We start from the raw sequence: 19895 nt of genomic DNA on the forward strand, positions 1-19895 counted from the left end.
CAAAATAACACTTTCAAAGTTGTTTGTATTATTTCCGCTGATTCCAACTGAAGTCACATTTAATCTATTTTTGCAGTAAACATATTTTTAATAATATTTATTATGTTTTAAATCATCAACAGGAAGAATCTTTTTTTGCAGAAATGTAGAAATCATCCCTTTCCTGTCCGTTGGTCTCTGTGGAGAACTAATGGTGAAATATGAATGCAGACATAAAGGTCAAAATCCTAGAAGTTCCTCCTTTTGATTTTCAGTAAAACACAAGAGGTTTTATTTCATTTGAGTAACAAATTTGATTTTAAATGCATTTGTTCTGATTTAATGTTTAATTTACATCCGCATACTGCTGTCAGCCTACATTTGAACTAACTAAGAAAATAAATGTGTTTGATGGCTGAGTAGCATTAAGGGAACATATTTAAGTTGAGTGTTTTCCTTTTTTTCCCAAGTGATAATCCAATCGATCTTGTCTGTGTTATCTCTGTATGCTTATCATATGACTTCCAGAGGATGTGTCTCTCCCTCTCAGGCGTTTACACAAACAGAGGAAGTGAGTCATCGCTGTGTTATGGGCTCTCAAGGACAGGAGGGAGGTGCAGGCAGCAGGGATTTAATCCTTCAGTTACTACTGAATTGTTGTTATTTGTTTCCCTCACTTTAATACCGTATTATCCTGACATGTTAATATCCCAGACCCCGAATGATCCATGACACAAGAGGATTGTAAATACCCCCTCCCTCCCAAACACACACTACTAACACCAACACTGGTACGCATGGAGCTGCTGTGGAGGAGGAATGTGAGGCGTGTCAGACTGCATGTCTTCCTCACACATCACACTGTGATAGAACACACAACTGGCTAAAACCTGTGTGTGTGTGTGTGTGTGTGTGTGTGTGTGTGTGTGTGTGTGTGTGTGTGTGTGTGTGTGTGTGTGTGTGTGTGTGTGTGTGTGTGTGTGTGTGTGTGTGTGTGTGTGTGTGTGTGTGTGTGTGTGTGTGTGTGTGTGTGTGTGTGTGTGTGTGTGTGTGTGTGTGTGTGTGGTCATTCCACTGGTAAAAGTCAAGGATTTGTAGTTTGTAAGACTTCATATATGTCAATTGTCTTGTGTCCTGACAGAGTGGATAATAATACATCATGGTGCTAACACACATGCTTCTACTCTCATCACAAGTTCAGTATTGATATCCTCTCTTTCACTTTTCATGGTGACATTTTTAGTGCTGCCACGGAAACGCCCTTCTTCTTTGACTCCATTTACTGCAGGACAATAACAATGGGATTCGATTAAAGGTCATAAAATGCTAACGGCGAAGGAAGTACTGTAAGCTAGCCTGTTAGCATTTTATTCCCTTTATGTGAAAGCTATGTTATTGACAATAATTGTACTACTTTACACTTAATATTGAGCTGGACCCCATTAGAGTGTGACAGTGATGAACAGTGTGTAATAGCAGCCTTCTCTGTGTTTGTGTGTGTGTGTGTGTATGTGTGTGTGTTCAAAGGAATGTACATGACACATCCTGACAGACATCCTAAAATTGACATTCAAAGCAATAAACCTTTTCCAAGTTACTCTTGTTTGCCTGCATGTGTCAGCAGATTCAATTATGGATTCCTAAACATGTCCAAACATGTACGGTGTAGTGTGTCGCAGTAACACAGAAAAAATACAGCATGCAGAGTGTGTATTCTTTATTTTTTTAAGGTGTTGTGCATCAAAAAGTATCAACATCATGACATACAACATGTGATGCGACAAAGAGTGGAAAATAGTAGCATCTAACGCACGCACGCACTCACACACACACACACACACACACACACACACACACACACACACACACACACACACACTTATTGCACGTACACCGGTAGAATTTTCTAGATTCTAGAGAATACACACCCTGCATGCTGTGTTTTAACTTTTGTCTAGATTCTAGCCAATTCTTCCAGTCCGTATAGACTATGCAAACTATTACTAAACTACGCAGGGCAGACAGGCGTTAATAAGGAATCAAATTAAAACAATAATAGATTAACATAAACGTATAATCATTACAAATCTAAAAACAGTGCAGGAACTAATCTAGCCTCTGCACTCCTTCCTTAAACCACTTAGTTCTCACATCATTTTTAATCTTTAAGTAAATGTAGAAATACTATGAATTTGAAAAATACTATATCAAAAGTAAATATCATATTATATTAGTGACAATGAGTGTTAAATACACTTGGCAGTAGTATGAGGGTACGGTCTGCTCTGCTTCTAGAACATTTTTATAGTTTCAGTGTTAAGGCTCCGCTAGTGCAATGTTACTCAATGTTGGGATTATTTAAAGGGACAGTTCAACCCAAATACAAGTTTTACCTCTTTCTGTCGGAGTTATATATATCTGTCTTTTCTTCCAATATAATGTAACTAGACTCTACTCTGTTTTGTCCTTGTGCTGTTTCATGTAAGAGCACTTTTCTGTTAATGGTACGTATGGGAGAAAAATAGTTCCTCATAGGTACTTGTGCATCTCTTGAGTATTTTTCACTTGTATTCTACTACATTTTGGAAGGCAAATGTTGTATTTCTAACACTGTTAAATGTATTTTATAGCTTAGGTTACTAGTTCAAATTCAGAATATTAATAAAACGTTTTAATTAATAATTAAATGTATGATATAGTATAATAGGTTAAGCTACCTAGCAGTATATAAACTAGATCGAGACAACAAACCCCACTTGTACCAGCTGCATCACTGAATTGATCAACAAAATAATGCACTTTTGCTAAATTATTATCCAATTATTTTATGTATGATTCTGAAACGGACACTGCATAATGAGTACTTTCCCTTTTGGGACTTTAAGTATATTTTGATGCTAAGACTATTAAAGTTGTGATTTTGAATGCAGGACTTTTTTACAACATTGTATTTTTACAATCTAGTATTACTTTGACTTGAGTCGAAGATCTGAGTACTTCTTTCACCTCTGGAAATCTGTAATTATGGACAGCTGATTCCCCCAAACACATTAAAATGAAATGTTAAGTCATACCACGAAAATACAAAAGCAAAAAGGGGATTTGAATGTGTTCTCATTCTCACTTGAAGAGATGTCACGTATGCATTCCATGTTGAAGGGGTGGGTTGGAGAGGCTGTTGTTCAGTATGAAGCTGCCTCCTGCAGGACACTCTGAGGATAAGCTGACTGATCATGCCTAGTGTCTTTAGAACCAGCAGGTCCAATGCAAATATCTGGTGTTGATAAATCATTCCTAATACAATGATTTCCATATCTGTTTTTTTCTGTTAATAAAAAAACATGTATGTCCATAACACTTGCAAATGCTGTAGCTCTTACAATGGTTGTGCTAATCAAAAGCTAATGTTCTTTTAAAGTTGCTTTTTGAGTTTGTAGCTTCATGGTTAAATGCACTCATTGTAAATCGCTTCCTATAAAAGTGTCAGATAAATGAAATGTAATGTAAAGGTTGGCGGACTCATTAGAACTAGGAATCAGACTAATATGGTTTTTAAAATAAGGTTAAATGAAACAAGTTGCTGTCTGCTCTATGGACCAATTCACTGGCGAGTACAACATGAGGTTTAATGCTGTTAAACAATGTGATACTGCACAGGGCGGTGGTGGTAAAGTCCATAATTACTTGGCTTGGGAACTGGAAGGTCACAAGTTAAAGTCCCGGAAAGACCAAGTGCTACCGAGGTGTCCCTGAGCAAGGCACCATTCCCTACACTGGTCCCTGGGAACCATACACATGGCAGCCCGCTGCTCCGAACACTAGGATGGATCAAATGCAGAATGTAAATTCCCCCTCTGTGGGACTATTAAGGGTTCCTTCTTTTTCTCTCTAAAGCACCATTAGAAAGGTTTTAGCCTTCAGATTCATAACAGCAGGTGGTTCAAATACATTGGTTATTTGTGTGGTACTGTGCCATTTCCTGATGTACAGCGCAGGCAGCAGATGGCAGTGTATTCCAACTTATCACACTTTCTAGTATGTTTTTAATGAAAATGCTACAAATTCTTATTTACTACTCAGTCAGCTGACATATTATTATTACTATTAGGAGGGAAGGGGGGGGGATACAATAATGTCAAAATAAAGTAAAAGTCCTACTTTCAAATCTCACTTAAGTAAAAGTACCAAATGAGTATGCAAAATGTTCTAAAAGCATGAAAAGTAAAAGCAAGCAATCTGCTGAAGAATTGCAATTTTAGATTGGTAGTATTGTTTCATGAAGTAGAATTTTACTGAACGTTTTGTAATTGATCTGATTTTGACTTTTTATACCCCAAACAGCTATTCCACTGGTTTAATGGAACCCTCATCTTTGGAGATGCATTGTGTGAAAGTATATTATATGTTTTTAATGAACAAAGTTTAAACTTAAATTAACTAAAGCTGTTGAATAAGTCAAGTGGAGTAAAAGACCATATTGACCTTTTAAATGTAGTGGAGTAGAAGTTTAAAGTAGCATTAAATGAATAAGTATGTTTAGAACAATCACTATACAAATTGTATCCATATGCAGGACATGAGTAAAGGCACTTAGTTACTTACTTTCCATCACTCCTAACATGCAGGATGTGAGACATGCAGCAGTGTTTCTGTCGAAATGCCTCAGATGGTGCAATACACTTTTGTTCCTTGCATTACAACAGGAAATAACATTATAACTGCTTCAAAATAAAATAATAAAAATGGTCTTACAAACAATTCAGGAAATTGTAGAAAAACTACAAAAGCTACATTTAAAATAAAACTTGGTTGTGACTCTAATTGTGTATGGTTTTTGTGTACATCCATCTGTAAAGCACGATTTACCTGCTGTCTTAACATTTGCTAAAAGTTTCCTCGGTGTTTACAAGAAAAGTTCAAGCGTTGTTGTATTTTGAAAGTCAAAACAGGATGCTGCTGTTCGTGTTCAGTTCAGCTTGATGAAGGAGACTTGTGGCTCTGTGAAGGCGCAAACACGGAAACGTGCTTGAACGATACACTGAAGTTTGTGACAGGCAAACTCTTCTTTCGGGCTTTATTCGACACGAGTCGCGCCAATGTGGACGAATGGACAGCGGCTCCGGCTGAGCAGACAGGCCGGTCCGCAGCACAGTGCCGGGGGCAGCTGAGACTCTGCAGCAGGGACAAGAACTGAAGGACGTCTTCCCTCTCCAACCTGCGGGCTCTCAGCACCTGGTGCGCCGCATCCCACAAACTCACCCAGCGGGAGATCTGCACTTTGGAGGTACGGTCCACTTGTACAACTCATGCGGCTCGAACCTCCACCAAGTACTTGTCAAGTTCCTCTTCATAGGTTCTTATAAATTAAGCGTTGGTTGTAGGCCTATAGGTTTTATCAATATGTTCTAAATAAAGGTTCTAATAATAGGTTTTAACGAACCACGGGTTCTAATAAAAGGTTCTAAACATGGGTTCTAATCATAGGTTTTTTACCATGGGTTCTAATCATAAGTTTTTTACCATGGGTTCTAATCATAAGTTTTTTACCATGGGTTCTAATCATAAGTTTTTTACCATGGGTTCTAATCATAAGTTTTTTACCATGGGTTCTAATCATAAGTTTTTTACCATGGGTTCTAATCATAAGTTTTTTACCATGGGTTCTAATCATAAGTTTTTTATCAGCGGTTTTAATTTAATCATAGGTTTGACCCTATTAAAGGTTCTAGTCATCCATTTTAATTATAGGTTTTCTCCAAAGGTTTTAACCAGACACTGGTTCTAAACATAGGTTCTAAGTATAGGATCTAAGCATAGGATCCAAGCATTCAACAAACCAAAGGTTCTAATCTTAGGTTCTAACTATAGGTTCTCACTATAGGTTTTAACTAGTCACTGGTTCAAACCATAGGTTGCAATATTCTAACCGTAGGTGGTAATCAACAAACCACAGTTTTTAATTCTGTACAGGTTCTAACTATGGGTTCTTTCTATAGGTGTTTTTAACCTGTCACTGTTTCTGGCCATAGCTTCTTAGCATAGTTTGTGACCATAGGTTCTAAACGTAGGTTGTAACTATAGGTTCTATAGGTTTTAACAAACCATGGGTTGTAATTGTAGGCTCTACCAATGGGTTTTAATGATTTAAATCAACCACAGGTTATACTGTAATCATAGCTTTCTAACAATAGGTTCTTTATATAGGTTGTATCCATAGGTTATAATCAATTGCTTTAATCATAGGCTTCAACCATAAGTATATTTCCACTGAAATTAGTTCAGTTTTAGCCCTGTGCTGGTGCTAGTTTGTTCACAATTGATCGCGTTCTACTCATTTTGAGTTTCTCAGCTATAATGCTTCTCTAAGGACTTTCGTCTCTTTGTTGTTCTCGCCATGAACTGTTTGTTGTTGCCCATGTAAATATCGCCCCAGCCTCCGACGTAATCATCTTACCTATGCCATTCTCGGTTTTAGCCCAGAAGATTGTTAGTTCCAAATGACAACCGATATTCGGGGGCTGACAGTTGGAGTGGAATCACGAAAAACTGGTTCACACTCCTACGCTGAACAAACCAGCACTCCAACCGCTTTGGTGGAAATGGGGTATAATTGTTATTTCACACACTGTGTGATGGCTGAGGAGCTGAGGAGTTTTGTACATCTCAGACAAGAGGCTATATTTAGCTGTGGTTGCCTCCCACATATTCTGAGCAGCCCCTGCTTACAAGAAAATCAAATGACGTGAAAGACAGTGGGAGTATAATGCTGTGCTAGGGCTCACATACAGATGTGTACAATCAATGATGTACTAACTGTGCATAATAGCTTTTTCATTTATTTTTCATTTTTCCCATCTGACCCATGGACATATCCATCTTTATAATTCATCACTAAATGTTGCAGACTCAAATCGATTTAATAACGGTAACGATTAAAATACAATCTATTGAGAAGAATATCTGAGATTGTGTAAAAAAAATGTTCGGTATTCAAGATATTGAAAGGAGGAAACAGTCAATAGTTTACGTTATCATCACAGATGAGAAAAGAAATCCGTCCTTGATACTTGTTCCATTCACAACCAGCTGAAACAGACCACTCACTCCTGAGAAGTTATCTTATTCTTAAAAGGTTAAATGCAGAGGTTAAGGATTAAGAAAACCTCTGTTGGGTTGAGCAACAAGAAATATTGTTTAGTAAAACTTTTGCCAGAGTAAATTTATCAAACAGTAACCTCCAAACTTGAGTTCATACCTAACTAAACAATCTCTGTTTTGTCACAAAGTATGTATTTGAATGGGGCAAAGAGTTACTTCCAACACTAAGGTGGAATATTAACAGCCACATTAGCCATATAGCGTGTCAGAAGAAGGCAGTCTATGCTAATGAGAGTGAGGAAAACCCCCTGTGGTTTACCAACTGCCTGCTCTTGTTTTCAAGAGCCCTCTTTCCCCCCTTTCCCTCTCGATTCAGTTCAAGACATGCATCTCTGAGGAACAGTGCACATATATTCTGTTCTCTTTTGGTCTCAGGATGTGTATTCCAGTTAGTGGTCAGTCATCCCGTACTTGCTTTCTATGACAGTAAAGAGATATTGTGATATTTTTTTCTAGGTTCAGCTCTTGGCATCAGAGTGGGGGTGTCTCCAGGGACTGGATTAAAACAATTGAACATTAATTATCAGTGGGCTTTTATCTGTGTTGCGCTCGGTCGCGCTGCTATGTTGGAGCTTTTATCCAATCATATTTAAGTCAGAATAGTGTTTCTGGCCTTCAGCATCAACAGTGCGGGTTTGTATCTTAAAATAAATGGCAATGAAACTGTTCCATTGACCAATCAGATTTTGAGTTGGCAATACCGGGGCCAACTAGTAGGCGTACGATGACGTCAACATTTTCACGTCCTTTGATTGGATTGTCAGCTCTAGCAAACAGTAGGCCTACCGCGTGTAGCGGTAGCTACTGGTAGCGACCTGCTGGCACACTACATCTGTAGCATCCTTAGCAACCTGAACAAGGTGAAATATGTTCCGTTTGGATTTTAAAGCTGTTTTTCCAACCCACAATGGCTGACAGCAGAGGAGAAATTGATTTGGTGAAGCTAGCAAGCCTGTCGCAGCTGGGGAAAGTGTTTTCCCGCCACTTTCAATTCACTCACTAAGAGCGGTACCTTGGCTCACCGCCTCCAAGGAGCACCGCAAACTGTATTGCTGGGAATGTCTGATCTTCGCAACTGATCGCTGCTGTTTGGAGCATTATAAGTTTCCAAACTTGAGTAATCTGACCAAGGCAGCGGCGTGACACAAAAGCACCGCTAGACACTTACAAGCAACGATGCTTTTGAAAACAATGGGGGAAGGTTAACAAACAAGTGTGCAGGGAAACGGAGCTCCACAATAATTTCTGCCAGAAATACAACTGGACAGACTCGACTTTCAGCATTAGCCTCCATGGTGATAGAACAGGACTTATCATTGGAACTGAAACACTCAGATAATACAGCTCCGGAAAAATTAAGAGACCACTCCACATTTTTCTTAAATCTCAATCTCTACATGTGTGGCAGCCATTCCAGTGTTTGTTGAATTCCAACACAGATAAATGTTGACAGTAGTTTGTAGAATAGAGTACAACAAAGAAAACAATCATGTAACTCAAAGACATACCTATAAATAGTAAAACCAGAGAAACTGATAATGCTGAAGTGGTTTTGCAATTTTTTCCGGAGCTGTATACAACAGAGTAACTGATCTCTTCTTGAGGAAAGAAAAGAGGATAGATTTTGTGTAAAAATAATCAAACTCGTTGGTGAATATAGGCTAGAATTACTTTTATTTACATTTTTGATATTCTTTGTCATTTTATTAAGTACATTTTTGAACCTTTTTGTGTAGCTTTTATTTTCATTATTATAACTCAGTCAAGCAAGCCTACAGAGAATCATGTAGATGAGCCAATTGAACCACTATAAGTCTATTTGATACAATAAATTAAAAGATATTGTCCTCACTGAATTGCTAACAAAACAGCAGTTTTCTATTTACCCCTAAAGCTGAGGTAGGAAGTATAAAGTTTGGCATCCTTGTCTAAAATGTTTTTAACATTTAATGCAACAACACCCACGTGCACATTTTATTGCAAAAATGTTTGACCTTTTTTTGAATAAGAAAGCCCACCTTTCTGGTTGCTGAACATACTAAATGCTGTGTTTGTGTTTTAGGGAGTTTTTGAACACCTCATTAACGTGCGTTATTTATTTCAGATGTGATGTCTGGGAAATCATGCTGCTTAGTTTCGGGGAGGTTTCAATGCATTAAAGTGGCTATGATGTAACATTTGTATCCTAAATGTCACTGAAGAGTTTTACTCTTAGTCAAAAGATAGTGTAAATGTTGACTGAAATGATAAGGGATTTCAGAAAGTTGCATTTTGGGAGCCTTAATGGAACTAAAAAGCTGTTTAAAAGGTATTTACACAGATTGCTGATTGCATCAAAGTATGTTGCAACGAAGACGAAAGTTAACTGGCGAAGTTCTGTTCTCTAACCCCTGGTTGCTAAAGCAAGTGTGACACATAATGGTTAGATTTCTTTAATCCATCCAGTCTGTTTGGCTTAATATTGAAATCTAATCGACAATACACTTACTTTTGTCTCCCATACCAATTGCATCCATAATAGTTGCCAGCAAAGACAATCCCTCCCATCTGCAGAGCAGGCAGCAGCTCCCCACCTTCTGTAACAGCTTTACAAAATCCTTTTTCCTTCATAACACTCCACCTCTCCATGTTTTCTCACCATGCTGTCTGTCTCCACTGGGAACTGTTTGCCCCGTATCATATACACCAGCGGTCCCCAACCTTTTTTGCGCCACGGACCGGTTTCATGTAAGACAATATTTTCACGGCCGGCCTTCATTTTCTCCGGCCTTCATTTGCTCGATAATCGTTAATGACGCATCGCCAGGACGGCTGTAGTCTAATAATAAATCATCCGCAGTGGTTTTATGTCAAATGCAAACATCAACAGACAATAAACAACCTTTTGTTAATAAATTAATAATCAACAACATCTCTGTGAACGAAATTATTGATTTTACAACGAAAATCCTTTCTAATAAGAAATAATTATAATAAAAACTTGATTCAAGTGACTGCGCTGAGGTTTATTTTGAAATACAGCGACTTATCAGTGCATTCAACGTAGGAGAAATAGGCCTACTAATAACTTCTATATAACAAGGTGAACAAGTCAATAATAATAATAATAATGACAATTAGTGGGAGCCCTGAGCTTGTTTCTCTGCAACGAGCCAGTCCCATCTTGGGGTAATGGGAGACAATGACACCCGAAGTGTGTTCCGTACATCCAGTCTGCTGCGTAGTCTTGTTTTCGTTGCCGTCACTGCAGAAAATCCCACTTCACAAAGATAGGAGGTTGGGAATGGAAGCAGGGTTTTCAATGCCTTTTGGGCTATCTCTGGATATTCTGCCTTGACTTTAATCCAGAACTCCGGCACAGTTGTGGTCTGAAACGTACTTTTAAGGCCACCGTCATTTGCAATGTCCAGCAGTTGATCTTCTTCTTGCACGGAAAGGCTCGATTCACCAGGTTTGTTCACAAATGGGTCGCGGATCCATTCTTTCGCAGTCCGTGGGTCTTTTGTGGTCGGGAAGTACCGCTCAAACTCTTTCAAAAGCAAAGACAGGTGATCGTGCACCAGCTGGGAGAATGATGGATCAGGCTCAGTCTCTTCCTAATCCCCGACAATGTTTGAAACATGTCAAATATCCCTCGGTTGACTCGCCGTCCCCACAAATCCAGTCTGCCTTTGAATGCAGCTACTTCATCTGCCAACTTGAAGACAGTTGTCATTTTCCCCTGAAGTGACAGATTAAGTTCATTGAGCAGGTTGAATATGTCGCACAAATAAGTGAGTTTTGTGACCCATTCCTTGTCGCTGATATGTGCTGCCAGTGGTGACTTTTTTTCTGAAAAAAACCTCTGCAGCGGCTCTCGTAATTCAAACACTCTTGCCAATGATCTCCCTTTAGATAGCCACCTTACTTCAGTGTGTAAGAGAAGGCGTTTGTACTCCGCGTCCATCTCCTCACAAAGTTGCTCAAACAGACGCGAGTTAAGGGCATGCGCTTTGATGTGGTTAATCATTTTAATGACATCATTCAACACGCTGTTGAGTTCACGTGACATTTTTCAGCTAGCCAGCATTTCCCTGTGAATGACAGTGCGTTGACTCACATTCAGGTGCAACCTCCTTTACCCGAGAAGTTAAACCAGAAAGCCGTCCGGTCATAGCAGCAGCTCCGTCCGTGCATATGCCCACACAAAAGGACCAATTTAGTTTTCCTGATATGTAATCATCCAGAGACTTGAATAGTTCTGCGGCTGTGGTCTTGGTTGGCAACAATAGTGCACATAACATATCCTCCTGCACATCCTCCTGATATATATATATCACACATAAACAAGTAGTGTCGCCTTGTTATCAACATCAGTAGACTCGTCAACCTGGATTGCGTACCAAGGTGACTTATTAATCCTCTCCAACAACTGCTCCTCAATATCCTCTGCGAAATTCTCAATTCGCCTAGTGATGGTGCTGGCTGAAAGAGGAACCTGTGCTATCTTTTTAACTGCAGCCTCTCCTAGAAGTTCACGACAAATGTCTTCAGCGGCGGGCTCAATTCTTCACCAATAGTAAAAGGTTTCTTCGCCTTAGCAATACGATTAGCCACTAAGTATGATGCTCTCAGTGCACTCACATTTGTTGATGTGGTGGCCATCAGTAATTGCTTCTGCCCTTCTTGTTCACGTTTTTTTCTTTCAAAAAACTCCAAAGGCTTGTCGTTTGATGCAGGGTGCTTGGTCTCCAGGTGCCGAAGCAGTTTTGAAGGCTTCATTGACTCATTTGCCAGCTTGTCGCCACATATTACACAGAGCGGGCTCGGCGCATGAGAATCACCTGTAGGGATAAACCCGTATTTTAAGTAGGACTCCTGATGTTGTCTTTTAAATGCAGATTTACTTTTCTTGGAAGTCGTAGGCTCTTCTTCTGTCTCTTCATTGGGCCTTTTCCCTTTTCCAAAGAAGCTCGCCAAAGATGTTTGGTTTTTACTCATTTTTGCTATCTTGTCGGTTTAATTTTCGTCGTTACGGCTGGTGACGTATCACGTGACCGAGACCTGTCAAGAGGCACACACGCATGTGCCATTCCGCCAGAAGTCACTTTTCAAAATAAAACATATTTAGACTGATAATCAATAAAAAAAAAAGAAAAATTCAAACGTTTTGTGCAGGTCGCGACCTGGTACCTAATGGCCCGTGGCCCGGTACCGGGTCGCGGCCCGGTACCGGGTCGCGACCCGGTGGTTGGGGACCGCTGATATACACCACATCCAAAATCAATTTTGTCCTGATCCCCAACTAACAGAGCCATCTCTGGCATGGCACTGACCACAGCACATGACCCCAGCTTTGTCCCCTCGTCTTTAATGCTACTGTGTGAATTGTTGGAAGTGTATGAATGTCATATGTTAATATGTTTATATTCTCTAGGCGCATATAATGGACAATTAATAGCATCCGCACACACATGCATTACACGTACAAATGTTATATGGGCTCAATATTTCTTTTTATTTTAATAGCCCAAGTCGCTTTAATTGGACAGATCCATGGATGAAAAAACATGTATTTTTATTCTATGAAATGATAGTTTTAAATTTCCCCCTCTGGTTTATTAAACCATTACATTGGGCATGGCCTCTTCCTGACTAATGCCAATGTGTGATTAAACCTCAACATAACCGCCACTGACAACTTAACAGTAACCTGACTGATCCACGTAATGTTTACATGATGGTGTGTGTGGGCGTTGCTGGTATTACCCACTTGTTCTACCAACTGGTCAAGCTGGTTTGGCCTAAACCACTTGACAAACCCTGACAAGCTGGATCTGTTCCAATTTGGAACATACATAAGCATGCTTATACCGATCATGAAAATATCAACTTAAATCTAATTACAAATATCAGTGGTAAACAATTCGTAGTATTTAAATATACGGTGCATTTTTGTTCTTTGAGCTATACTAAAATAAGAGTGTTCTATTTCTATTTGAATTAACAAACAGTTTAGTTAAACGCACAATTAAGAAGCTTTCCTATTGACATAAAAACAATGAAGTATCAGTGAGGATGATAATTTAAGAGATGATGTTAGGTTATAACCTGTAACAATATGTCTACACTGAAAAACTGAAACGTTGACTTAACTTAAATGTATTATGTCAACAGATTTTACACAACTGAATTCAGTTATTTGAAAGCTGTTGACACTTAAATAGTCAACTTTTCGGTTTTTGCAGTGTATACAAATAAAATAGAAAGTGTAGGCTATAGTTTCAGACTTAGAGAAAAATGTAAGCTAGTTAGCTTGCTAAAAGTTTATTAAATTGTAAGCCAGGAAACATTTATTTTTACACTGTACATCATGCCAAGAGTACACTCTGCCCCCCGGGAGTGAGCTGCTCGTGAAAACCGAACGGTAAATTACAATAGCACTCAATTTATTTTCAAACGGTACAGTTTATGCCGGGTATATCTACCATTGTTCCCAAACCTTAGAAATTCTGTCATTTAAGTTACTAGGCAAAGTATAGGTAAACAGGTAGGGGTCTGCTAGGTGGTAATATCATTTTGAAATGTTTGTCTTTTTAATTGTTTTGTTTTAAGATAGCAATTAGCTGGTGAATTGTATGTGACCTTGCAGCCAGTGAGCGTGCAGAAAGTTTAAGTACAGCGAAGAAAACAAGTAACAATTTCATGAGGATGTGCATTTTGCTGACAGGAAAATAATGAGTTGCAGCTTACGAAGAAAAAGTGATACGTTTCCCCTAAAACATTAATGCTCTCTTTATTTAGATACTGTTAGTACTGTTTTCAGCTTGTTCTTTGCCCAATACATGTAGTTACTTTTCCTGTGTGAAAACAGTCCACACTCCAAACCACGGTAGAAAGCATGGAACATCAAAACAGTGGTTGAATCTGACCAAGATTGGTGTCAGTCTACTAAGCACTTTACTTAAACACATCTTCATCACTAATCATGGGGTTTGAACTGTGTTATGCAGTTGATAATTTCAAATCTTTTAGATGGGGTCACAGGATTATACTGGTATTTTTGTTTTGAGAGTCAGTCCGTAGAGAGGTGCAGAAACAAGTCCTCAAACCCAGAAATGAGTAAGCATTTCAAAACATCTGGTACCCTTGTCTCAAAATGACCGTTTTTGGAACGTGTTTATGGTCAGAAGCTTGAAAATAGGTCTGGCGGTAATATCATCTGAAGACATTTTTTTCTATGACATAAAATACATCATTACATATCCCACTCGCAAAGGTCCAAAGCTTTTATGCCTCAAAAATGGCGGTTTCTAACAAGCCTTTAGCTTAGCAGTAGTGATGTGCAGCTATGTGCTGTAGATTGTTTTACTTGTGGCAATATGTGGGGATTATCCTGCGGAACAAACCATGTAAATATCATAAACCTGTGTTTACCACCTTTATTTATTTCGTAATTGTTCCATGTTCCAAAATCCAGTGGAAAATCCCATTGCTTTTAGTGGAGGGAGCCCTTGCGATGCTGACTTCCTTGTTAGCCTACAAAAATACGTCTCACCACTCTATTTTGGCTTCATGCGACACTGAGCAACTTTCATTGGACCGAACTGGGCCCTGCCTCCATTGCTGTATCAAGTTCTCTTAATACATCCACGGTTGTAAGGCTGGAAGTCTCAATGCTATGTTGACCATGCTGGTGGAGTCTGGCCCACACTGCTGTGTGATGAGCACTCACCCAAACTAGAATGTGTTGAGTCAGCTGCTCTGCAAGCCTCTGTCGCTCCCCAGTGTGCTATTTATACACACCCAGAGCAGCCTCTGCACATACCAACACACACACACACACACACACACACACACACACACACACACACACACACACACATACTGAGGGCCTTGTAAACAATAGTGAGCACAGACAGTGGAAGGCGGGTCGAGCCTGGAGGCGACACCGCTTTGAGGAAGAGGCGACAGGTGGGCTCAGAAAGCAGCAGAGACATGCTCAGGCTGCGCGGGAGCACACACTCTTTCACTTACCTCGCAGGATCACATGTAGGACACTGAGGTAAGGCGATGAGTCCACACGGAATTGAACTTTTTATGGTGGCACTTGGGATTGGAAGAGGGGCGTGTCTTGTCCCTTTGGTGATTACAGTCAGTTAAATGCAGAAAATACTGTCAATGAAGTTCCCATTTAACTGGAATCTATAAACCCACTTGGCTTCTTCTTTGCTGTAATGGTATGTGTGTACTCCATACTGTTTTGTTGCAACACTATTTCAGTGTGATGTGTGTGTTGCTTTGCATGTTGCAGTGCCTCACTTTGTGTCCATCTGGCCCAGGATAGACACATAAAGATGCGTTGCGGATAGAAAATCAACGCAAATACAGTACTATAATGTTTCCCCCCTTGCAATTCTTTGTGTTTTGGTGGCCATTCAAATGTTCTCTCCATCTTGGATCTTTTACTTTCTGAAAAGTGTAACTATCATGGCTAAAAAATGGTCCATTATGAGAAACGTCTTGCAATCCGGAGTGTACTTGAGTAAAAGTAGAATATCAGGTGTTTGGATGGACACTCTTTTACGTACATAATGAAGCTTAACAGAATGAGTTCTGCATGTCTTGTCATGTCGCACTTAGTCTGTCGTGTAACAACCTGAAATGTATGATTTAGAGTATTCCAGGTTAACTTCAACATTTAAAATGATGGCTTAAACCAGTAAATATTTGATGTCCATTCAAGAAAACTCCATACGCCGTGGCTAAGCTAAAAGGAGGAATATAAGATGTTTGTTTTTTCAGTGTCCATCTTCTCTGAGGAAAGAGATACTTCTATTTAAAACCTCCCAGCTGTATCTATAATCTTCTACCTAACTACAGTGATTGTATTCTGGACTCTTAGCTTTGCCAGAATTCTTCCAACCCACACTCAGCACTGTGCCTGAAAGCCTCCTGCAGAACAGTAAAGCTGCTGCTCTGCTAAACGCCTCCTGTGCAGACACGTTGATCATTTCTGGCCACCACTGAGCGTTCAACCAAACGCAGTGGCTGTGTGTACTCAGAGGTGTTGCTATAGCACAGTTCCTGTGTTGGCGGTCTCAGTGTCCCTGGTTCAGTTTGGAGCCACTAAAGTGTCCTGACCAGCAACAGGAGTCGCTCTGTGAGCTGTGAGTAACTCTGCAGGAATGTTTTGGTCACTGAGCAAAATACAGTTATAATTGGTGACACCGGTTGCTGTCAGTTTCTGTTGACCCCGTCTGTGTACGCTTCATTTGTCAGCAATGTGTGTGAGAGGTATGATAACACTAAATGCACAAGTTGTTGTTGTGCTGCGAGTGCCTTAGCAAATCATATCGTATTTACCCCCCGGAGAATATTATTTTTTCTTTCCATGACGTCTCCTGTATCCCCACTATCAGGTCAAATTGTTCAGTTCTACACCCGAAAGAGCAAATGTAATGTTGGGATCTCACAAAACTGAAATGCCCCCTGGGGGAAACGCCTTGTTCTCATACAACCACAGTAAGATCTTTGGCCAATCATTGCTGGGAGTAAGTGTCCTTGAACAGCCTGTATCTAAATTTTCAGGTTCAGATTTGTGTTTTATTCCTTTACTTTGAGAATTGCAGAGCTTATTTACAGTCACTAGAGAATAAACTCACCTCCTGAAGATGAAACCTTTTAAAGGGGCCCTATATTGCTAATTTTCAGGTTCATATTTGTAGTTAGTGCCTTTACTGGGACATGTCTCCAGGCTTTAATGTTCAAAAAGCTCTTTATTTTTCTCATACTGTCTGTACTGCAGCACCTCTTTTCACCCTCTGTCTGAAACCAGAGCCAAGTCTGCTCTGATTGGTTAGCTGGCTGGCTCTGTTGTGATTGGTCCACCTGCTTAGAGATGTCCCGGCCCTTAACAAAACGTACAATGAGATGGAGCGCTAGCCAATAGAAGCACAAGTGATGTCACTATGTTATGGAAGTAAACACCGGAATCCAATGGAGAGGTTTCAGGCAGGGGGGTGGAGTGTGTGGGAGAGAAACTCCCTTTTGAGGGAATTTAGCCTTTGCAGACCATTTGCATGCACCAAAACCTATATAACACTCTACAGGGAAGGGAAAACCCCAAAATGCATAATAACCAGCAAAATCTCAAATTTGAAAAGGATGACTGAATAAGTGATTAACTTCTTTGTATAAAGGTCCCCTATTATGCAAAATGCACTTTTTGCTGTCTTTTATACATAAATATGTTTCCCCGGTGTGTAAGGAGACTCAGAAAGTGTCAGAAAATACACCCCTCTGTCTTTTCCTCCTTACCCACATCTTTAAAAATGGGGGTACAAATGAGCTGTTCCAGATTTTGCTGCCTATATGATGTCATATCAGAAATGTGGGCTGGCTTTACATTGAACTCCTGGCAACGTCCACGTGGCACGTCGAAGCCTATCGTCCACAATATACAGTTGCGAGCTGAATCCATGGATGTATAATAAGAACGGCAAAATCCCCTCTGCAGCACCTCTGTGTCTCTGTGTGTTCAGCAGGATGTCTGCAGGAGGGACTTAGAGTTGTTGTGTATATATAGAACATATAATGTCACTGTTCTAGTGGTAAACTCTGAGAAGTGGCCAGCTTCAGCTCAGCTCAAATTTAAAGTGACAGTCACAGAATCAGCACTTTCGAAAACGGGGCTGAAACAGAGGGATAGCGGACATGCTAAAATCAATGATCTGTTTGGTATTTTGAGCAAAACACGTCAGAGACATGTGTTTTTTATATATTTGAGACCTATAACATAGGCCATAACATAATAATAATAGACCTTTAATAATTAATTCCTTAGTTATCTGTAATGCAGGATGTTTCACCTGCATGGCAGAGCTGGCGACCCATGCACTGGTGCTCATTCCTGGCTTGACGAACACGGTTACAATTCTGACCTGGTGCCCATTTACCCTCGTCATCCTCTCTGTTTCTCCTCTTTCAAGTCTGTCTTAATAACTGGCACTGGTGGTCCAAAAAAAAAGGCGGCACTGTAAGGTGAACTGGGCATCACAGAAACAAGCTTGTATATTTCTTCATGTAATTCATCAGTATGCACACTTCCTTGGTTTCATATTGTGCGTGTACATTCCTGCCGTGTGTTGCTTTGGAGGAGTTGTGCAGTGCGGGATCAGACGTGTTTCCACAGTGTTACCTTGACTGGGACAGTTTAGTGAAATGCACTAAGAGGGAGAGAGAAAGAAAGCTGCCAGCTCCTCTCAGGTTCTTACCCGAGCCAGATCCCTTCATTTCCACACAAGGCATGAATTACTGAACCTAATAGACCTGAAACAATCCGTTGATGAGCAAGCAACATTTTCCAGGGGATTTTCTGTGGTTCTGTGTTAAACTATGATAGAGGAATGAACATATCTAGATTGTATGCTGTTGGTCAGACAACCTGACGGCAAGATCCTCACTTTCATCTAATCAATCATCAGTTTCTGCCCTAATATTTAAAAAGCGATGTAATATTGTCAAAAATCTGTCAAATTAGCAATCCTAGTATCTTCTAAACTCATTCAGCACCTTCGTTCTCTAAAAGTGCAGTGCAAAAGAAAGTCTAATTTGTCCTATTTTCTACTCTCTACTTTTTCTGTTTCTCTTTTTTATAATGAAACAGCGTTGTATCATTGACATGTTGATCATTTTAACTTTAACAGAGTAAGCAGAGTGTGTCACAGTGCACCTCTGCTATAGTTGATATTTCAGTCCTAACCTGTTACCTTTAACCACCGCATGTAGAGGGTTATGATGTACATGCGGTGAAACTTCTTCTCTGTGTTGGAATTCACAAACACTGGAATGGAGAGGCGGCCATATATGTAGAGATTGAGATTTACGAATCATTTGCAGTGGTCTCTTACTTTTTCCGGAGCTGTAGATGGGGTACAGGTTTATTCAGACAGACAGTAGACAATAAAGATTTCTTTTATTAAACTTGTTCTGGTAGAAACCCAAAAATGCAAATGCAAACCCTAAAATTAGCAAAGTATGTGCCATTTAAGTACAAGTACAACCTATACGCCTGCATAAACACATAAGGCCTATAGTGGGAGTTGAGAAATTCCAAGGATCAACTTTTTTTTTAACAGCTCAAAGATACATTTATGGTCTATTTTATGTAGGTATATGGAGCCTACATTGAAGTTGGCCTTTTCGAAGGGGATATGAATGCAAGGAAGTGATTTAATCTGACATGTTTTGCCTATAAGCTTATCAGTTTGAACTATATTTCAAAGTCTGGTTGCTTAAAAATACTTTTATGCAGAACTTTTGACACAGTGTGTATTTTCAGCCTGTCCCCAGTTTCGGCTCAAGTTCTCTGTTTCCTGTCAACTATGCCCCCCCCCATGCTACTTTCCCTTGCCCTCTCATTACGATCTTAGTCTTATATGGCCTGTAGTACAGGGGCATGGTACAGAGGGAGAAGGCATGCAGAGGAAGCTGAGGATCTCTTCCAAGGTAGGGTGGGGTGCAGGACTGATTAGACATGTGCACTGAAAATGATTTAGGAAATGTAACTACAGCATGTGTTTCACAGCTCATCACAGTGATACCAAGAGGCTGCATTAGTTGTAAGACTGTTACAAAGTGGTTTAGATCATTTAAAGAGTATGCCAAAAAAGATGTCTGGCTTATAAAACAAACTTCCCAACCGGCTGACCAACCACAAAATGAAACCATAATGGACCTGATGTTTTCACAGAGTGTTCCATGGTCCGTCGCTGATG

This window comes from Eleginops maclovinus, chromosome 18, assembly GCF_036324505.1.
Source record: "Eleginops maclovinus isolate JMC-PN-2008 ecotype Puerto Natales chromosome 18, JC_Emac_rtc_rv5, whole genome shotgun sequence".
In the NCBI taxonomy this organism is placed as follows: domain Eukaryota; kingdom Metazoa; phylum Chordata; class Actinopteri; order Perciformes; family Eleginopidae; genus Eleginops; species Eleginops maclovinus.